General features: G+C 48.2%; 1 protein-coding gene across 3 annotated transcripts in view; it reads left to right on the forward strand.

Moving 5' to 3' along the window:
• GNG7 (G protein subunit gamma 7) overlaps positions 1 to 19,245 on the forward strand; it is a 75,660-nt gene that overhangs the window by 50,175 nt on the left and 6,240 nt on the right. The window contains exons 4-5 of one of the 3 annotated variants that reach the window (XR_007767681.1): positions 946 to 1,170; positions 1,598 to 1,715. The exons of 1 other annotated variant lie outside the window; for it this stretch is intronic. The gene's annotated coding sequence lies outside the window, so the exon portion shown is untranslated. Of the gene's footprint in view, positions 1 to 945; positions 1,171 to 1,597; positions 1,716 to 3,844; positions 3,871 to 19,245 lie in introns of those variants that run through there. One more of the 3 variants, XM_050910604.1, reaches the window with a different exon arrangement.

The raw sequence follows: 19,245 nt of genomic DNA on the forward strand, positions 1-19,245 counted from the left end.
ACTAAATCCTGCCTTTCTTCTCTTTATTTTTAGTATAGGAGACTCCAGGCAGGTGCAGCACTGTCTAATTAATCTTAGTGTGAATGAGAAACTTTAGGCAAAAAGCAGCAGTCGTCTGAGGTTCTTGTATAGCATGAGGACTTTCCCTTTTTTAAATAAACTGTGTTACTTCAGCTAGCTGCTAGGAATAACCTCTGCCTGCCACCAACGAGGCAGCGCGGGCCTGCATGTCGTGTTCCTTAATTCCTGCTTTTTGCTGTAAGTCCTTCAGGAACATTGTGTGCGGTGCTGTCTGCAGTGGAACAAGAACTGAGAAATCTGCAGGGCTTTCTCTTGGCTTTTCTGAGATGAGCCTGGTGTAAATCAAATCTCTCAGCGATAACATCAGGCTTTTAGTAGTATCTGCAGGCAGGTTGAGTTGGGTTCCTGTTGTGCAAGGTGCTGATGAAGTTAGTTGACAGTTTATGCTTTGGAAAGCTTGCTGTCCCGGTCTGCCCCGTCGTAACCTGCTGTGTGGACTTGAAAACCTGCTCAGAAAAGAGCAGAAATTGAAGAGCCATAGTGCAATAAGCTTTAGGTCTGGGTCCTTTTGGATGTAACTAGGTTAGTGCTAGACTTGAACAGGTTAAACAGTGGGAGGTGAGACCGAAGTCCAGTTTTTAACTACTTGGAATTTGAGGAATTGACAATTAGCTTTCATAGCAAAACAGGGCTGCTAGAAATTGCACTTCTTGCTTAGTTAAGACCTGTCTTTTTCATATGTCTAAATTAAGTTCTGCAGACAGTCAGGAGCCAGTTGCAAAACAAGCCCATAATGTGTAGTTAATGGTCCTGTATTAAAATGAAATTGCATGAAAGTCTGGTGTGTTGCAGCACAAACACGACTGCCGTAAATGTGCTTTGCCTGGCTTATTCTGATTTTTTTTTTTATGATGCCTGAGCGAGAGCGGGGAAATTGCTGCATCAGGACCACCTCTTCCTAAGGATCTGTGAGACAGATGAAATGAGATGGTTTGCATCCCCGTTTCAAGCTCTTGCAGGGACATCCTTCGTCCCTCTGGCTGGCAGCAGAGTGGGGAGCAGCCCGGCGGCGTGTGCCTCCTCCCGACCCCGCCGTGGGACGGCTCCAGCCTTTGCAGTGTTACCTCCACACCTTACAAAAAGCCGCCTGTGAGTGAGCGTCTGACTCAGCTTTGTCCTTTTGCTGGAGTGAAAAGCGATGTCTTGGGTTTTTTGTTTTCCTCCCCCTCCTCTCGCCGAGCCCGCGGCGCTGCGGAGGGGAGCAGTACATGGTGCTCACTGCGTGGGCAGGGAGATGTTGTAGGAGGGTTCCCCGACCCCGGAGCCGCTGCAGTGATGCAGCCGATTGACGTACTTTCTCCTGCATCAAAGTGACGGTTGCCTGGCTGCCTCACCGAGCCCGGCTTTTTTTTTTTTTTGTTTAATATTAAAGTACAAAGCTGTGCAAAAACCACATGCTTTTTTACTCTTTGAAGTGGTGCTGGCTAACTGCCTGAAAAACATTCTCCAGTGGTGGTGGAAAAAATCCCATTACGTTTTACAAATATTTTTGTTTTATTTCACCCCTTTCTTTCAGAAGCTTGACAATAGTCCTCTGGAGACTTGATCTCGTGTTGCTGGCAGAGGCTGACCCATCCCCATAGCTGCCTGCCTTCAGTGCTGCAAACAGGACTTGCAATTAGATTTCGAAGAAATAAAACTTGCGTTTAGGTGGCTGGTTTTGTGTTTTTCTTTCTACATTGCACAATATGTTATCCTCATCCTGTTCGATGTCTAGCTCTCGACAAGCTAAGAGCTGAATGTGTAGCCTGGAGTTTTAAGTTTGGGACTTCAGAGGGTTTTAAGCAGCTCGGGTGTATTACAGCTAACCTTAATATAGCGGGGTTTAAGATGAAAACTACAATGAGTCAGGTTGTATTTTCAAAATCAATGTGTAGTTCCTGAGCAAGAAATCCTGGACTAAACATTATGGGAATGGGCAAGAAGGAGGGGAAATAGGATGAGCTGTAGAAGCTGACAGTGTGTGGCACTAATGGTGTGCGTATGTCATCTAACTTTTAAATGCACTGCTAATGTGTTCCTCATAACTTCAGCTGCTGAATGAAGATGTTAATTAGCCAGGGATTAACAATTGTGCTTTATGCATTACAATGCCAGGTATGCACACCTCGGGTGAGTCTCTTCTGTGATCTTTATCCAGGCTTAGTCACTGAAAGGCAGTGTTTCAGTGATAAAAGTGGCCTTCTGTAGTTTGTCCGTAGTAGCACAGCTGGGCAGGTGGCACATCTTTTTCTAGCAGAATAGAAATATTGTTTGTCCGTTTTCTATCAAATGCAATTAACATGAAATTGCAGGAATGCAAACAGGGATTTAAGGGCGCACAGCTAGGCTGGACTTGGCTTCTGAGTCATTTTAAAGGTAAAAGGGTTTTTGCGAATGTGAAGGTCAATAGAAATCTTTCCATGAGACTCTTAGCGTCAGTGGTCACTAAGTTTTCTTAAAGACATCAAAATTCATTGCCTCTTTCAGTGGGGGATGCCAGCCATGTATGCAAGGGTGTGCTCTGCTTTGTTTATTGTAAGTTAGGTCTTAGCACGAACTCTTAATTTTTTCGTGCAGAGGCACAGCAGTGTGCTGAAAGGGTTTCTGCAGCTGCGAGTCAGAAGCCGAGCCATGTAAAACATCTGCGGTTAAGGCCCAGAGTTTTCCTCATGCTGTCGCTGTGCCGTAGCCGATGAGCGGCATGATGTTCGACAAGCAATGCCAGCATGGTGGTTCGTGTATTTGTGTAAATGACTTAGAAAACTGGTAAAATTCCATTAATCCCTCTGTAAGTGGGCTTATCATGGGATGCGAATTTCCTGTTGCCTGTCCCCTACTGCTGAATGCAATAAAATGGGCAGCCAGAAGATCACGTTGGTTCCTGTATTGGTGCCTGTCATTTGTTCCAGTTTTGGGTTAACTTGCCCCTACGGAGGTTATGGTTTTCCAGTTTTCCTCCAGCTTCCAACTCTGTTTTGGGCATTTAGGGCTGAAGCTTATAAACAGGTCCTTTTAAAATATGAGCATGATATAAACTATATGGACATGAGGGAATGTACTGAGATATGTGAAGGGCAGGGTGCTGATGAGCAGACGTTTGTGTGATGCCTTTTTTTACCTTAAAAAAATTCAGTACAACCCCATCCAGAGTCTCTGAACAGCACACGAGGCTGCGGAGCGAGTTAAGTATTGTATGTAAGTTGTGGCTAAATAAGCTTGATGCATTCTTTTTCCCTTTTACGTGTTTTTATTAACCGAGACAAGGGATTTCTGCAGCGATGGCCTCCCCTAGGAATGCTGGCTATGTGAAAAATGCCCCATCCTGCAGCGCCGCTGCTCGCCCTTATCTGCCCGTCCCTCGCTGCCCGCGCCGTGGGCACAGGCTCTGCTCGCCGCACAAATACCTTCCTGTCCTGGGAAGTGTCACCGCTGCCGTCAGCGTTCATCATCGCGTCTATCGTCTCCAATGTGTGCCGGGCCCCCCCGTCAGTGCCAGCGTGACCGGGTTTGGATGAACCCGGTGCTCGCAGGAGGTTCCCGGTTTCCCCAGCCAGACCCAGTGCCGCTGGGTGCCTGTCGGCACGCTGAGTGTGCAAGGCAGCCACCTGCACGGCACGGCGGCAGCAATCACCGTGTGTTATAAGCCTCACCCGTGTCCGATATCAGAGACCCTGAGATTTCTTGGTTTCATCGTTGTGAAGAGGCTGCATGTGTTAAATAGGACTTTTTCCGATCACTTTGTGTTGAATATTTATGTTTATTCTTTCTTCTGTTTTCCCAGGAATATTCCAGGAGTAGTGGAAAACGGTATGTACGTGTTGTGGCCATTTGAGGCCATTTTTTCTTGGAAAAATCAATAAGTGATACTGGATTAAGTTTTTATTTCTTGACACAGTTGTCCACAAAGAGCAGCTTTGGTCGCTTGCGCTCTTCCAGCCTTAGGCTGCCTCTGCTCTCTGGAGTCGAATTGAACTTCGGGTTCATCATGTACCGGTTTGAATCGATCTGTTTTGAAACGAGGGGAGCTGGTCCTGCTGCACAGCCGCAGCAGTGCCAGCTAGCTGGAGGTGGTGATGCTGTAAGCTAAGGGCCAAGCCACTGCATTGGGGTTTATTTCAACTTGGAGTGATCGCACCAGAAGTAAAGAAGGCTTAATTTTTTCTCTTTTACTGGGATAATTATGTTTGTTCAAGCTCTTCACTTGCTAGGCAAAGCAGGATCTAAATTTGGTGCCTCTTTTAATATCTTTTCAGCATACGTGGTTTTTTGGACCACGTTTAAAAGCACTTCTGTCCCTGTTATGTAAACTTTCTTTAAAGGGAGTGAGATGTAATTGTCTGGCACATCTTGGGGTGGGCAGGCGAAGCCCGAGGTCTCGTCTGCTCGGGAAGCTGCTGCTGCTGCTGAGGAGCGTGTGGACTCGCAGGCTAGTGCCTGTACCAGTACCTCTCCGCATCTGGAGGTAGTCCTGCTCTGGAATAGAAGTGCCTTACGCTGGTTTTAACTAAACCCAGTTGTAGTTGGGCATTTTGTTCTAGATTTAAATGGGAAGACCGGGCTGACTGCTCCTTTTTCTTAATTGCTATTGCTGTCAGTCATCACTCCCCCAAATGGAAAGTCTTGATTGATGGTGTGAGATCTGCTAGTTGCTTTTAGCATAAGGGTGGTGTAAATTTCTCGCCGATTATTTAGGCTCATCTGGTCTAACTTTACATGGAAGTGTTTTAGGAGCCCTTACTGTCTAAACTAACAGTTTAAAAAGAAATAAAGGCAAGAAGCCCCAAACAGCTAGAGAAGATAATTTTTAAACAGTTTTTGCTCTGTCTGCAAGATGTTTTGACCATCTCTTTCCCCCACAAACATGCTTCTTGAGTGCAGATTAAACAAACAGGAACAAAGCATTCTCGCTCGGGATTAAAAGTGGATGCACGCAAGGGCTATTTGCAGTAAGTCCGTGTACAGAGACAAGCGAGCGCTTCTGGAGCTGGCGAGTCCTGTCTGTGCGAAGGGCCGGTCCCCCAGAGACGGGCTCTTCCCTCCCCAGGAGCCATGGGGCTGATGCCCGCTGCCCACCGGCTCGCTGGTGAGGGACCTGCTCTGGCCGGTGGCTCGATGCTGAGACACTGTCGGATGCCTGCTCCGGCATCCCCAGTGCCCGGCACGCTCAGCTGGAGAGGTTCATGCTTCCCAGGAGAGGCAGGAGGCTTGTCGTGCTTTGGCCAAGTGTACACGGAAATTTGTTTCTTAAATCAGGCTTCTATCGGACCGGAGATTTCTTTTTATTCAATGGTACACGTTGCCTCAAAATCTGTTTACAGTGTAATGTGAAGTAATTTGAACCCACCTGGGTTAGAGAGTCATTTTGACAAGTTATTAGAAATATTCTTAGCGTCCTGCGTTTTCCTGTTTAGACACACAACTGGAAGGAGATACCTGTATTTCCGTGATAACGTGCAGTTTCAGGCCCTGCAGTCCGTGACACTGTATTTTATCTCCCAGCTCTGTGACTGAGCAGATGCTGCCGGTACCGACCCTTCTCCAGATGTCAGTGTTTGCATTGCTGTTGTGCAAAAGGAAAGCTTTCGCCCTTCTCTTTCGTTCAGTTTCAAGTTAGCAGCCGGGCACATAAGTAATTTTTCTTTTGATTTGGCAAGTGAGTTCATACAGAAATGAGGGGCTAAAGCAACTGCAGAACTGTGTTCCTTATCCAGTGTGTGAATAAAAACTGGGGGTAAAAAGTGCCATTGGGTAACTCTCAGAATTTCAGTAGAGGGTTGACTTTGCAGTCCCCTGGGACTTGGAGGTGCAGGTGAGTGGGTGCCAGCGATGCTCAGGTATGTACCGGGTAAGCAGAGAAGGCTGGCACCTGCGTAATAGCAGTTGCTTAATGCCATGAATTCAGGGAAGTTTGAATGTTTTACGTATCTCTGTTTTTTCTAACCTGGAGTAGATGATTTTCTAAATATAAGCACCAGCCCTGTGAAAATAGTCAGTGAGCCAAAGGTTGCCCGTTACCTGAAGGCAGATCAGATCCCTCACGTGCTTTCTGGTACAACCCTTTCACACAATGTGTAAGTTCCTTTTTTAGCCTCCCTGCCTTATTTCCAGCCCCAGCCTTTCCCCAGCAGTTCCCAGTCCCAGCCCTGAGCTCAGAGCTGAACTGCTGCCAGCCCAACGTGACTTCTCTTCCTGTAAGAGAGACAAAGGAAAACGACCTTCTGCTTCCTCTCCCTGTCTGCCCAGCGGATTCCAGCGCCGATGTAGGAGTTGCTCCTTGTTGCAAACCCTCACATGATGTTGCAGTCATCAGTATTACCAAAAGACCCGGGTTTGCATGAAAACAGCCGCACAGACGCTGCAGTCACATGGAGATACTGGCCTTTTCTTTTAGGGTAATTACTTTGGTGGTTGAAACAAGTGCAAAAGTAGTCATCGGGCTGATCAAACTGTGTCCTCATCCGCATTTGGAAGCAAGCCTCTTCAGTTTTGCTTGCCTGCAGCTGACTGAGGGAGGGAGGGGGAGCCCCCAGCTCTGCTGACCTATTGTGAGTTTCTCCTGAGCATCATTTTTGCCCTCTGTAGCTACATCAGTAATGAAAACAAGATGACTAGATAAAGTCACAGGACTGCTCTCGTATCAGTGTGTTTTATGGGTGTATGAAGAAAGCAGTAGTATTTAGGCTCATGTGATGTCTCTGCTGCAAAAGGTCACTCACATTTCTAGTGAAATTAGAAGGAGCTGGTCCCCAAATGCAAATGTGTCCCTTCTGCAGTCAATAGCTGGCAGTCAATAAGCATCCCTGAGCAGTGCAGCTCACAAGCAAGTGTCACACCAGCCCAGCTTCAGGATACCTCGAGCTGTTAATTATTTCTGAAGCATGTAGTTAAGATTTTGAGTTTTTGCTTAACACTGAGCTATAGGGTGTGATTTTTCAGAAGTACCAGTGTGGAATTACAGGTCAGAATTTTCCCGGTGTAGATGAGGTTCCTGCCTTACGAAAAAGATTCTCACTTAGGGTTTCTGAGGCTTAGTTAGCAATAGGGTGCTAATTAGTGGATGGGGTCAGAGGATTTGGGGTTTGTATTGGCAAAAAAGATGCGTATTTAGTGCAGCACATACCCAGACATGACCAGCTCAAACCTTGGAGCATTGCAGCTGTGGCGTGGTGCTGGACAGATGTTGTGATGTTCTGCTTTGCTGTTCAGTGCTGGGCTAATGCAGCGATGCGGTACTTGAGGCGAGTCCTCCGCACGTGCTACAAGGATGTGCCTGTTCACTTTAGCTCAGCCTAGCAGTGTGCTCGGGGTCCCAGCAATTACGTGATCGTAGATGTTGCTGAATTCCGTCCTGAATCGCTTTCCTCCTCACTCATAGCTGTAAGTAGCTCTCTGTCAGTGTGCGAGATAGTAACACGAACAGGGATCGCGTTTGTTTCGATTCAAGGTCACTGAAGGACTCTCGGGGGTTAGGTTAGTGGAAACTGCTCTTTTCTCACTGCTTGAGGTCTGTAGTCGGTGTCTGGATATACTGCCCATGGCTGTCGAGTCAATGCGTTACTTAATCTGTGTTGCAATATTGAACTTTCTTTAGCAACAGTCTGTCTAGGCTCTGTGTTTTTCAGGGCACGGTTGCCTTGATTCATTGATGGCACCATTATGTCTAGAGAGATTTTTGCTTTCAGTCTCTTTCCCTTCAAACTCCTGTTGCTCCACTCCAGCACTGTTTACAAGTTTGTTTGCATCTTTCAGATGACTCCGTAGGAAAAGCAGCGAGTGAGCATTTCATACTTGAGTTTCATGTAGATTGGAAAGGCATTGCAAGCTCTCACTGCAGATACGGGTGCATCTGATTTCATCACTGACTCAAGTTGCAACTGCTATAAACCGAATTCAGGATTTCAGAGCTATACTGTGCTTATTTTGCTGCTCACATCCTCACCCCTAAGAGTATTTGCAATGAGTAACCTCACCGACAGCTTTGGAGACTCTTCACTACAGAAGTAGAAAGCATTTGCAAAACCAACAGCAGAAAAACTTTGGTGGTAAAGCAAGCAGGTGTGACCCAGATGTGTCCAGAGCAGATGCACTGAGTAAAGAGGTTTCCGTGTGGCTATTCCTTGGCAATAATTGCGGTTTAAAGCAAAGGAAAAAATTCTCATGAGCAGCTCACACTAAAGATCTCATCTATGAACCTGGAAAACCAGCTCTTCTGTGTTTTTGACAGAGTAAAGCAAATGCCAGTCAATGTTTCAAGCTCTGCTCGTTGAAATACACTAAAAGTTCTGCTAAGAAACTGTAACTAACTTTAAAGGCCTCTAGGGAATTGTTGCCAGGGTGCTGAGAGATACCTAGCTGGTGGAGCAACTCGGGATTTAGCACAGAAGTAGGCAATGCTATTTTAATCGGCTGGGTAGTTGACTCTTCCCCTTGCTTTGCAGCACAGAGGTAGCGGTTCCTAGTATTATCGTTTAGACCATTCTTATTTTCACTTAAGGTGAAGCTATCACGATGTTCTGCAATGGGGCAGACAGAAAACAAAAAAGCAAAACTTTCTACATGCAGTGATTATGCAAACACCATCTGGCCCTTAGGGCCAACCTTTTAGTTGCTGCCGATCGTGGCAAACACAATCAGCAGGAGCCAAGTATTGCAAATGCTCTGGTTTTGATAATGTGGCTTCAAAAAGGCTTTCTGAATATACAAAGTGTAAAGCAATGCTCTGACAGCTGAAAATATACTGTGATTTATATGCTTTCTTTGGAAGCTGGTTTAGGTGTGCTGTAGCCAGCCCTGTACCAGCCTCTTAAGTCACACAAAAGAGGCTGAAATGCTTTTGGCTCCTGTTCCTAAAGAGGTTTCTTCATGGCTGTGTGCTACACCAAGGCTCATCAACGAGCTAGTCAGCATTTTTCTTGTTTGCTCAGCATCAGCTGAATGCTGCTTCCCAATACTGTGAGGCTTGTCTAGAGAACAGTCATACAAAGAGGATCACTTATCTTCCTGCACTTGAACAGAAGGTATTTAATTTTTAAGTAAATATTTTTGCCATAACCTCAGGCTATTTTTTTTTTTCCCAAGCTTGATGGTTGCAAGTACTCCCCTTGTGCAGACACTGGAATGAAACCGAATCCAATACCGAATACCAATACCCAATACCAATACCCAAACCGAATCTGAGGGGCGGTCAGCACATCTCCCACCGTAGGCTGGGGGGATTAATTCCCGTAGCCTTACAGGGCACCCGTGCTGCTTATCGTTTTGATTTTTGACGTTGCAGAAAGTGGGCTGAAGGGGGAGACTTCACCCTGAACTCCTCAGCTTCAGTGCAGGCAAAAGCCTAGAAGGAAATAAATCAGCCTTGAATTCTGGTCCGAAGGTCAACAAGTAAGAGTGACGCTGGAGCAGATGGCCCGAGTTCCTCCGTGTGGGATATCTTGTCCTCAAACATCAGATGACCTCATCTAAGCCTCCCGGATGACCATCTCTGCAGTGACACCAGTAATCAGAACGGCTTCAGACCACGCTGTCTTCAGTTTGGCCTGCAGAGTAGTAACGAAAGGTCTCTGTGTGTGTGTATAAAAGTCATAAAAGGTTAAATTACAGTGAATTCAGCTTCCAGGCTTATTCACGCATGTGTGGGATCAGATGTCTGGTCTCTACGTGCCGCCTCCCCGCTGACTGTAACTGCGGCGTTGGGTCAGCGCCGGTACCAGGGGAAAACACCTTCCGCGGCAGCTCGAGGGATTGCTCATCTGGTTATTTGGGCTTGATCCTGCTGGGGCGGGATACTCGGCTGAAAGTGTCACTGCAGACCGGCTGAAAACAATGAAACAAGGGTAAACTGCTGTTTGCTTTAACAGTGGTTGGAAGGCTATTTTTAGCTACTTTGAAATGCGATTTGAATGCACGTAGGTATAATAGCTGCAGTCAATGTAACGAACAAACCCTGTTTCTTTTTCCATAACACAAGAAAAGGTAGCTGAGGGGCATATTGTGCTGGGAAGGTTTGTAACAGCTATGTTACCCCGATTATTTACCAGTTCCCTATCTTCTCAAAAAGCGTTGAGCAAGCTATGCCGAGCGATACAATGAGTATATTGTAGCTTGCGGTTCTGATGTAATTCCCACCAAACACTCTTTCCACAATGAAAACTTGAAGTTACTTGAAACCAAACTCCTTGCCCTTTCCATCCCCTGCACACAGAGCTGTGTGAAGCTCAATAAACATGCTCTGCCGGGCTTGCTCAGCACAACCGCTCTCTGAAGCCCTGCAAAAGTCCCAGTATCTTCTAGTGAATAGAGACTATAATCGGCACAATGCTCCTAATAAAGGCTAGTCCTCACAGTATTTGCCTTGAATTCTTATTTTAGGGTTTTCTTGTAATCTTCCTTAAATTCCATGTGGCTAACTTTCTTGCTAAACATGTGATCCTGTTTTGGGGAGAAGCAAAGTAAGTTTGAGATAACAAAAACTAAAAGCATTCTGCTCACAGATTGCAAGCAGAGAGGTGGCTTTGAATTTGTCTGAATGCATGTGTGGCACAGGAAAATATTGGCTGTTCAGGAGTCTCAGGAAAGAGACTTACTCCTGTGATAAGATAACTTCTAAAGGACAGAGTTTTATCTGGGCATTACGGTGACTTTAGAGTGTAGATATGTCAGGGACTTGTTTCTTTTAATAGCCGTGCATTACTTGACGGGAAATTCTCTGCTGCTTTCTCCACCAAAACACAGCAGCTCTGCCGGCTGAGTCAGACCTGTGCCCTCATCTCTGGTTTCTTTCCTTTTCCCTCATAAAAGAGTTCAGCGTCTCCTTCTGCCATTTCCAACGTAGCCTGGTTTTGGGTCTCCCAGGTAGAAAGTGGAGGCTTGCTGTTAAACTGTGCTGAAAAGCTTTGGATTGGGCAGCAATAAAGGTAGTATCTAAGAGAGGAAACTGTGTGGACACAAATACTGGTGACCGAAGGGTCTCCACTTTAAAACAGGGTAGGGGGTTTGCAGCAGTGTTTTTTGGGTGGCTGGCAGTCGTTCTGCCTTGCACTGTCTTTTCAAGGTTTGGTGTGCAGGTCCGGGTACATCTGCTTGTTCCTCTGCTTACAGCTGAAGATGAGAGCATTGCATCTGCGTGGTATTTAATGTTGGTACTGCATTTCAGGTTTGGGGGTAGATGAATGTGGCTGCTTTAGTCAGAGGGTTCTCCCTCTTCGGGCATTTGCTTATCTGTAGGAAACTCAAAAGTCATTTCAAGACCTTTCCACCCACTCAGCACCCAAGGAGTTGCACAGCGGAGGGAACTGCCAGGCTGGCTGCAGGCTGCTCGCTCAGCTGTGTCATGGCCGATGCTGTAAAATCTGCTGATCTCACGATGAAGTAACTTTTGCACATGAGGCCGATAAATTCATGTGATCTCGTGGTGCAGCTGGAAGAGCCTTTGTACGCTCAGTAAAGAAGGGAATGAAACCCTGTGCCATGTTCAAACTTCCCCTGCCTGCTTTAAGTGTCTTGAGTGCTGATGCTTGCCGCGTTTCCCAGCTCAGATCTTGGGAGCTATGGGAAATTCTCAGGAAGCTTTGTGATATTCAGCCTAAACTTCCCTTTCTTTTATCTCCTTCTATAACTTAATACTCCTGTGCCATGACACGGCCCAGCTTCCTGCTTAGTCTTTATACCCTACTGTTGAATGTGGAGCTGCTATCAAGCCCTCCCAGACAAGGACAAACTCCACAGTAGTCTAGCCAGGATATACATATTTAGTTCTCAATCTGCCCACTGAAATCAGTAAGTCGGTACCTCTTTTCAGGCCATAATTGAAGACACAAGCGTGAGTTGGAATTGTGTTTATAGCCAGGGCAATCTCTGGACCCAAGGACCTGAAAACTTATCCCTCATCGTTTCCGAAACGATTGCATATGAAAATAACAACTTAATAGCAAAGCTGTGAAGAAGGGCTCCTCCTTACCGCTTTTAGTGGGATGACTGGGATTTGGTATGCTGGTATCGTGGGTTTGCTGCTGGAAGGCTAGAGCAAAGCTGTGTGCTTTCCTTGCAGGAGCTGCAAGGACAGATCAATGTATTTTTAGTTTTGCTATTATTAAGACATATACTAACCCAGAGTGTTTTTTAAAACATCAGTGTTACTCCTCATAGTAATTCATAAAACATCAGTGTTACTCCTTTTCTTTTTGGAAAGAAAGCACGGGTGCCTAGGTGCGGGTTTTTGTCTGTGACACCACCTGCACTTGAGCATTGCTTAAGCAAAGCACAAATATTCCAGGACTTGACAAGTGGGCAATTTTCAACAAGCCAGACTACAAAAACAGCCTTCATTTCGGTACTCTGTGTGAAGTACTCAGTCTTCCATCCCTTTTCTTTGGGTAAGATCACAGAATCGATTAGCTTGCATTTCATGATGTTTGAAGAGCATGTATTTACTTAAAAGATCATAAATGTCCTTGAGTTTAAAAATCTTCACAGAAGTGATTAACATTTTGCTGAGACAGTTGTGGAGCAGCAGATTTTAAATGGTCCTTGAAGTACAGGAATTTACAACCTGATTTTGAAGAGCAGGGAGGAAGTTCTCTTTTCTACGCGTCTGAAGAGAAGGCATTCATGCTGGGGAGGAGATCCAGGGTGCTGGGGCGCTCATGAGCTCTTGCAATAGTTTCTGCAAGCAGAGGAAGGGCATTTCTACGGCTTAGTCATCTCAGGAGCTGAGAAGTAGGAGAGGAAACTGCAGGTGACTGGAAAGGAGCAGATTCAAAGCGAGAGCCTGTAATGCTGGGCTGGGGGGGGTGAGAAGTTTTGGAGTGCAGCACCGGCTCCTGCCAGAGCGAGCTGCAGTTTTCCCTCTGCAGAAGCAGCGGTGGCTTCTGCAGCAGCACCGGAGCTGCTCGTGCACAGATCACACCTGCACGGGCAATGGAAACGGGTGTTGGAGCTTGTTCTGCTTTTCTGCTCGTCCTTGCTTCCTAAATAGCTGCTGCTAATGCTGGCCGAGAGCTCCAGCTTTCACAGCTGCTCTGAAGCACGCAGGGAATGAGCTGCTACCATGACATTTCGTGGCCTAATTCTCATAGCCGTGCTGCTGTGGAAGCTGTGAGTGCTTGCTGCTTGCGTGCAGGGATCTGGTTTTCCCCTTTGTGCTCTGTCTGTGACTGCACTGACCAGAAATGCAGGAAGGATGAGAACAGGGCAGGCTTTGCAGTGCAAGTTCTGATTTATTTACTACCTTCAACCCATAACAGCCCTTAAGCACCTTGACTAAAGCCCAGCTTTGGTTCCTAGTTTAAATTATATGGTGGAGCATTTATTATGTATCTGGCTATCTGTATTGTACCGTGGACTAATACATGAGCCCAGGGGTGGCTCCAGACCTTCAGGAGGGTAGCCAGATCCCTCCAGGGAACCTGCTGCTCGCCCTCAGGCAGGCAGGCAGGCTGGCGCGGTCGCTGTTGCAGCCGATTCTCCCCTGCACCACAAATGCATCTGCAGCTCCCACACACGCAAGCCAAGGAGAAACCTGAAAGTGCATCTGGCTTTGCATTTCAAACCCAGTGCCTTGCTGGTTGTGTTACAGCCTCTGGGTGATGGCTCCAGGTAACAACTGATGTAAATACCTTTGCACTCTGCTTTTTTTTTTTTTTTTTTTAAAATGCGTGGTCTAAAAATAAGGTTGGAATGTGCTGCAGTGACTCAGGGTACGCGATCTGCAGCACCGGGGTGGTGATTGTGTGTAATTGCTGTGGCAGTCCTGCCAGAGGTCTCCACCCAGCTGGCACCAAAGCTGCTGCAGATAAATTGGAGAGAAGGGGGAGTTTCAAGCCAGACCTAATGCTGGCATGAGTTAACTGTGGGGGGGCTTCAGGCTACCCTGGAAACAAGGTCTCTTGAATGTTCTGCAGCTTAGCTGGCAGATGTGTCCTGCAGGATTTCACGCTCTCTCAGCCAGGTAATCGTTGCCTTTAATGGGAAGGAAATGGAGCTGTATGTCTCGAGGGATGCTCTCTCCTTCCAAAATCCTTGGCCAGTTTGAAACTAGAGCAGTTCAAGAGACAAAACACTTAAGCAATTAATGGATCTTCTGGTAAAGACAGAGCTGTATCTGAGACACAGGGTCTGTCACCGCGGGGCTGGAGCTGCTGGTGGCTGCAGGAGGGACTTGAAGTATCTTAAAATACATGGCCTAGTTACAACCAGTTGTAAGGAGGCTGTAATTTATCTGGGGAGGGACAGCGTGAGGGGACGTTTTGCAAATGTAGAGGAGCTTACGGGCACTTCGGGAACTTGTTTACTGCTAAAGTGAAACGCTTTGGCGTCCCTGCTGCTCTCCCGTGCTCATCGTGCCGGTCAAGCTGCAGGTGATGCAGAACAAGGTGTGGAAAACAAGCTGGATCATTTCAACACTGAAATGTCGATAAACCCTCGTCCTGAGCAAGAGGCAGAGCGAAGCCCAGTGCTTCCCACCACTGCCTCTTTAAGGAGTGTTTCTCTATCCTGGGATGGCTCCTCAGCCGAGCTCCTCGCTGCACTCTCCCCGAGTATTGTCCCACGCCATAGAAATCTGGAGGTCTTAAAGGAGGGGGGAAAAAAAAAGAAGAAAAAATTGCTGCACTCAGGAAAAAATTCAATAGCTCATTCAGCTGTTAAGCTACTGATGCAGGAAGTGTAAAAGAAAAATGGAGCCTGCTTTGTTCTGCCCAGACAAGGAGTAAATGCCATTGCCCTAACAGCCTTTTTCTGTTCCAAAAAAGCATGAGGTCATCTTTAAAAGCAGTAACCACCGAGCGGGTTTACACTGGGTTACCAGTCTCAGGCTCCCACTTCGTCCCCCCCCTTTCCTGGCACCGGCCCGGCCCGGGGCTTGGCGCGGGATCGCTCCGGCGAGGTGCGTGTTGCTCCGCTCCCGTGCCGGGGCTGCCGGCGGGCGCCTGGCCCTGGTCCAGAGCCTCGGCTGGGAGGGAGCTGCTCGATAACGTGGGCCCTTGGCTACTTGGTCTCTCAAGCCCAGCAGGCTGCGTGCTGGGGGGGGCTTGCCTCTCCAGCCAGGGTCGGATGCTCTCGGGCTGCCGGACAAGGTTGCCGATCCAGTGTTGCCTGTGATTGCGTGGGAGATGGTTTTATGCACCTCTGTGGCTCCGGAGTTGGTGCCACCTCAGTGGTGTGGGACGATTCACCCTCCAGCAAATGCACGCGTGCTGTGCTGCGCTGCAGTGAAACACTGCTGGCAGTTGGGCTGCTCTTTAAAAGCACAGTTTGGTTAAGGCTGAGATCCAGGAGTGCATCCTCCTAGCCTGACCGTCTCCCCACATCCCTTCATCTGCACAATTTACCCTGGTACCTCATCCCACTGGCCCTGTGATGGGAGGATGGCTGGAAGATGATGCTCCAGCCAGCCTGGCTGCGGAGTGTGAGCCATGCACGCTGCTGGAGGTGTGCTCTCCCCATGCTTTCCATCGGGCAGCTCGAGCCCAGGGACATCCGTAAGCACCAGTCTGATAGTTGTTTTTATCGGGGGGGGGAGACAAGAGAAGCATAACTCCAGCAGTTACTCAGATGTTCGTTTGTTTATTTAGCCTGCAAGGAGTGGCTGCTTCCAGCTATGAGAAGTATGGGAAGAATTCAGAAACTAGAGGGATCAGTGCATATTTCTTCGCTAGCGTAATGCTTCCTGCCGTTCAGCTGCAGAGGCTGCGGGTGGGAGCGTGCAGGTGGCACCGATTGCATAAAAGAGAAAGGGTTTTGTGCCGAGTCAATGATTAACAGTTGACTGGGTGTCAGTCTTGCAGCACCGCGCCGTACGTCTCGCAAGGTGCAGATCATGAGGCGTGCTAAGGCAAGCCCGGTTTCTGAGCACGCCGCGATGCCGAGGGTGGCAGTTTCATCCTCGTGACCTGGATCTTGTTGTAACGTTTCGGTGCGGCGCTGAGGGCAGGGTGAGACGAAGGGTCCATCCATGCAACTCGTGGGATGGAGCAAGGTGCGGGGTGCCGAGCCCCATCCCGCAGCGACCTTGCTCCGTGCCACTGGGGTCCGCGATCCCTCGCCTCCGAGCAAAGCCAGGAAGCGCTGCCAGGGCAGGATTGGGAAATGGATGAAAGGGCTGAGTGGGCAAAGCCCTGCTCGGAGCCAGACCAAGATGCTCGACGGAAGAGGCGTCTGCTTCGACATGGAGCTTGTGCTGAGTCACGGCTTGTCAGAGCCAGTGCTACTGTCACCGCTGTTGCTGCACGCTTCTGACTCAAGAGCTGCACTGGTCTTGGTGGTTTTTTTTCCCCACTAAAGTAGCCCAAATCATTACCCTTGCAATCTACCTGGTACATGAAGAATTAACTTATGAAAAAGAAAACCTCTGTGAGAAGAGGACGTGCCTACTCTGTAGTCCTAAGTCAGTCTTGCTTTGACGTCAGAGGGCTGTGCAGAACATACTCGGTACTGGAAGTGCAAAACAGTCCTGTGTAAATGCCCTTTCCATGCTTGCCTCAATAGAAACATTGGAGTACTGATAGTAATACACTGCCTGAAGCACTCTGCTTTGTAAACGCTGAAAAACCTTTTTTGCTGAAGGTGTATGAGGAATGTGAACACAAGAAATCTGCTTTTGTAACACTTATCATGATCCTTTAAATTCTTTTGTTTAATGATGAAACCTGATCTAGAAGAGGGCACTTGTGGTGGTTCTTCAGTCAAAGACTGAGCTGATGCAGGACGCAGTTACGAGCATCCTGACCTGCTTTCAGTTCGTAGTATGCAAACCAGTTTTAAACAGCAAATCCCGATCGTTCCAGAATTTATCCTAACTTAACTGTTGGGACTCTGTCCTCCAGTGCTTTTCCTAAAATAGGCAGAAGTGCTCACGAGATGTTTGCGCTGCAGCCAAATCATAACTCGGGACTTGTTTGCTTCATTCTTGAGTCTGCTCTGCCCCTCGCCTGCACTCCTCGCTCCCTGTTTACTTGCTGCACAGTTTCATAACCCTCCCTCACTGCTGCTTTTGTTGGCATTGAACTTGAAACACCACTGGATGATACATCATTGCCCATGCTCTTGTGTTCCCTTAATTTTTATTAATTTTCAGTGTTTAACTTACTGCAGCAGTATTTTTCATATGCCGTCCTACAATCACATAGGTGTGAAATCTTGCTACAGTCCGAGCCCTGTTAATACCTCTGCAGTCTGGGATCTGCAGCCGCCTGCCAGATCGCTCCGCTGCTGGAGGAACAGGGATGGCAGCCTGGAGAGTTGCAAGACCGTCTGATGACTTCAGCCCTCCTGGAATTGCTTACACGACAGCGTGAAAAATGCACGCCGAGTTAACGTTGCGTTAACGCAATAGTAGTCGTTTCTGAAAATCGGGTTGTCCTCTCTGGGCAGCGCTGCCCTTCCCAGGAATGCTGCCAGGGAGAAGTGGAAGATGGATTAGCCGGGAGGGCAGAAGGTGCTCTGGCAAAGATGCGGGAAGATTTATTTCCTGCTGAATGATGTCTGTTCATGACTCAGCAAAACGCAAGTGGCGTTGTCGTTCTGCAGAGTCATGAGTAGATACCGGGAAAGGAAAAGCCTGCCCTGGCCAGGCGCCGGCCGCTCTCTGCGGGCAGGGGCGGGAGGAGGTCGGTCGTGGCCAAACACCAAAGGCTTCGCCCGCCTTGCAGGAAGGAAGCCTGGCTGTACGGATTATTTCTCCGCGGTCAGATGACAGAGCGGAGGCAGGAGGATGTGCATGAGACCTGGGTGTCCTGACTGTCCTGTGCTTCCTCCCCAGGCCCAGCTGCAGACGTCGCCTCCCCGTCCTTTTCCAAATGCTGATTTCTTTAAAACTTAAAGATTGGAAAACGGACGACGTAGCTGCGTCCTGTATGTCATCCTGATTTGCATCACATGTACTTTACTCTGCGTGCTTCTGCATGGCTTTTTTCCAAATACCTTTACCTCAAGAGTTATTTACATACCCCTATAAGTCTGCTGAATGACATCTTTAAAGTTTGTTTTGGCTTTTAAAAAATCCCGAGGACGCCCTTCGTATGCCACGCAGCAACCTACTGGATCTTTTGTATTGATGGTCTCCAGTTGCTAATGACGCGCTTAGTTAATTATTCACCAAGGTAACAGAAGCCAGTTTTAAGCTCCTGCCGGGCAGAGCAGTCCTGGAGCATGGCCGGGTTACCTGACCCATGCCAGCAGCCCGGACTGGAAGGCGATGCAGGTCCTGCTGTGGCTCTGCAGAGCCTGGGACCACACGGCTGCGGTGCCGGTGCTGACCCAACTTGTGCCAACAGCCGCCCCGACCCAGCTCGGCAGGTCTGGACCGGGAGCCGCCAAGGAGCCTTAGGGATGCACGGGACAGGCAGCCGCTGCAGGCTGCAGCTGGAGGAGGATTTTGCATCCAGCGAAACTCCCCTTGACCTTTCTGAGGGCTCGGCTGCTGAAACGTGTACTTGGAAATTTAAAACACTGTAAAAGGATCTGCGCCATCAGCGTGCAGGGAGCCACTCGCTCGGTTCCCGGTTCCCCCAAGGGAGCCCTGCGCCGTCGCCGCTGGGTGATGGCAGCTGAGGAGGAAGTAGAAGCTGCTGCTGCAGATTTTGTTGCTATAAAACCGCTAACCCTGTGCTCAGTGGTGATTGATGCTGCTCTTTACGCTTGGGAGAGGCAAAGTGCATTGCTGCCGTAGGCAAAGCAGGGTCTCGCTGGATGGCAGATGATGGTGGTGAGCTGGAGAGCGGTTGTCAGCACAGGGGCAGGGGAAGGCGGGTGACTGCCTGCTTTGATGCTGTAATGACCCAAGTAAAGCATCATTTCTGATTTACAAGTGTTGCTTTTGCTTTGCAAAGACTCCATGAAACCAGGTTACCGGGAGAGTAGGGAGCAGAACTTCTCCCCCTTGCCAAGGACTTTTAAGACACTAGTTTGATAATTCCTGCCACACAGCAGGAATGTTGTACTTAGTAAAACACATCCTTCCTTCAGCCAGGCTGGTGTCCCCTGTGCAGCACGAGCTGCGGGATGCTGCGGGACAGGGACAGGGGCTGTGCGTCTCCCAGCACTGCGGCAGAAGCAGAAGTTCCCTTAAGTAACTCGCCCTCGACTGATTCATCAGCCTTGTTCCATAAACAGGAAGCTGGGAAAGTACAAGCAGGTGATCTTGTGCTGCTGCAAACATAAATTATATCTGATTGCTTGTATTTT

This window comes from Gymnogyps californianus, chromosome 24 (genome assembly GCF_018139145.2).
Source record: "Gymnogyps californianus isolate 813 chromosome 24, ASM1813914v2, whole genome shotgun sequence".
Taxonomy (NCBI): Eukaryota; Metazoa; Chordata; class Aves; order Accipitriformes; family Cathartidae; genus Gymnogyps; species Gymnogyps californianus.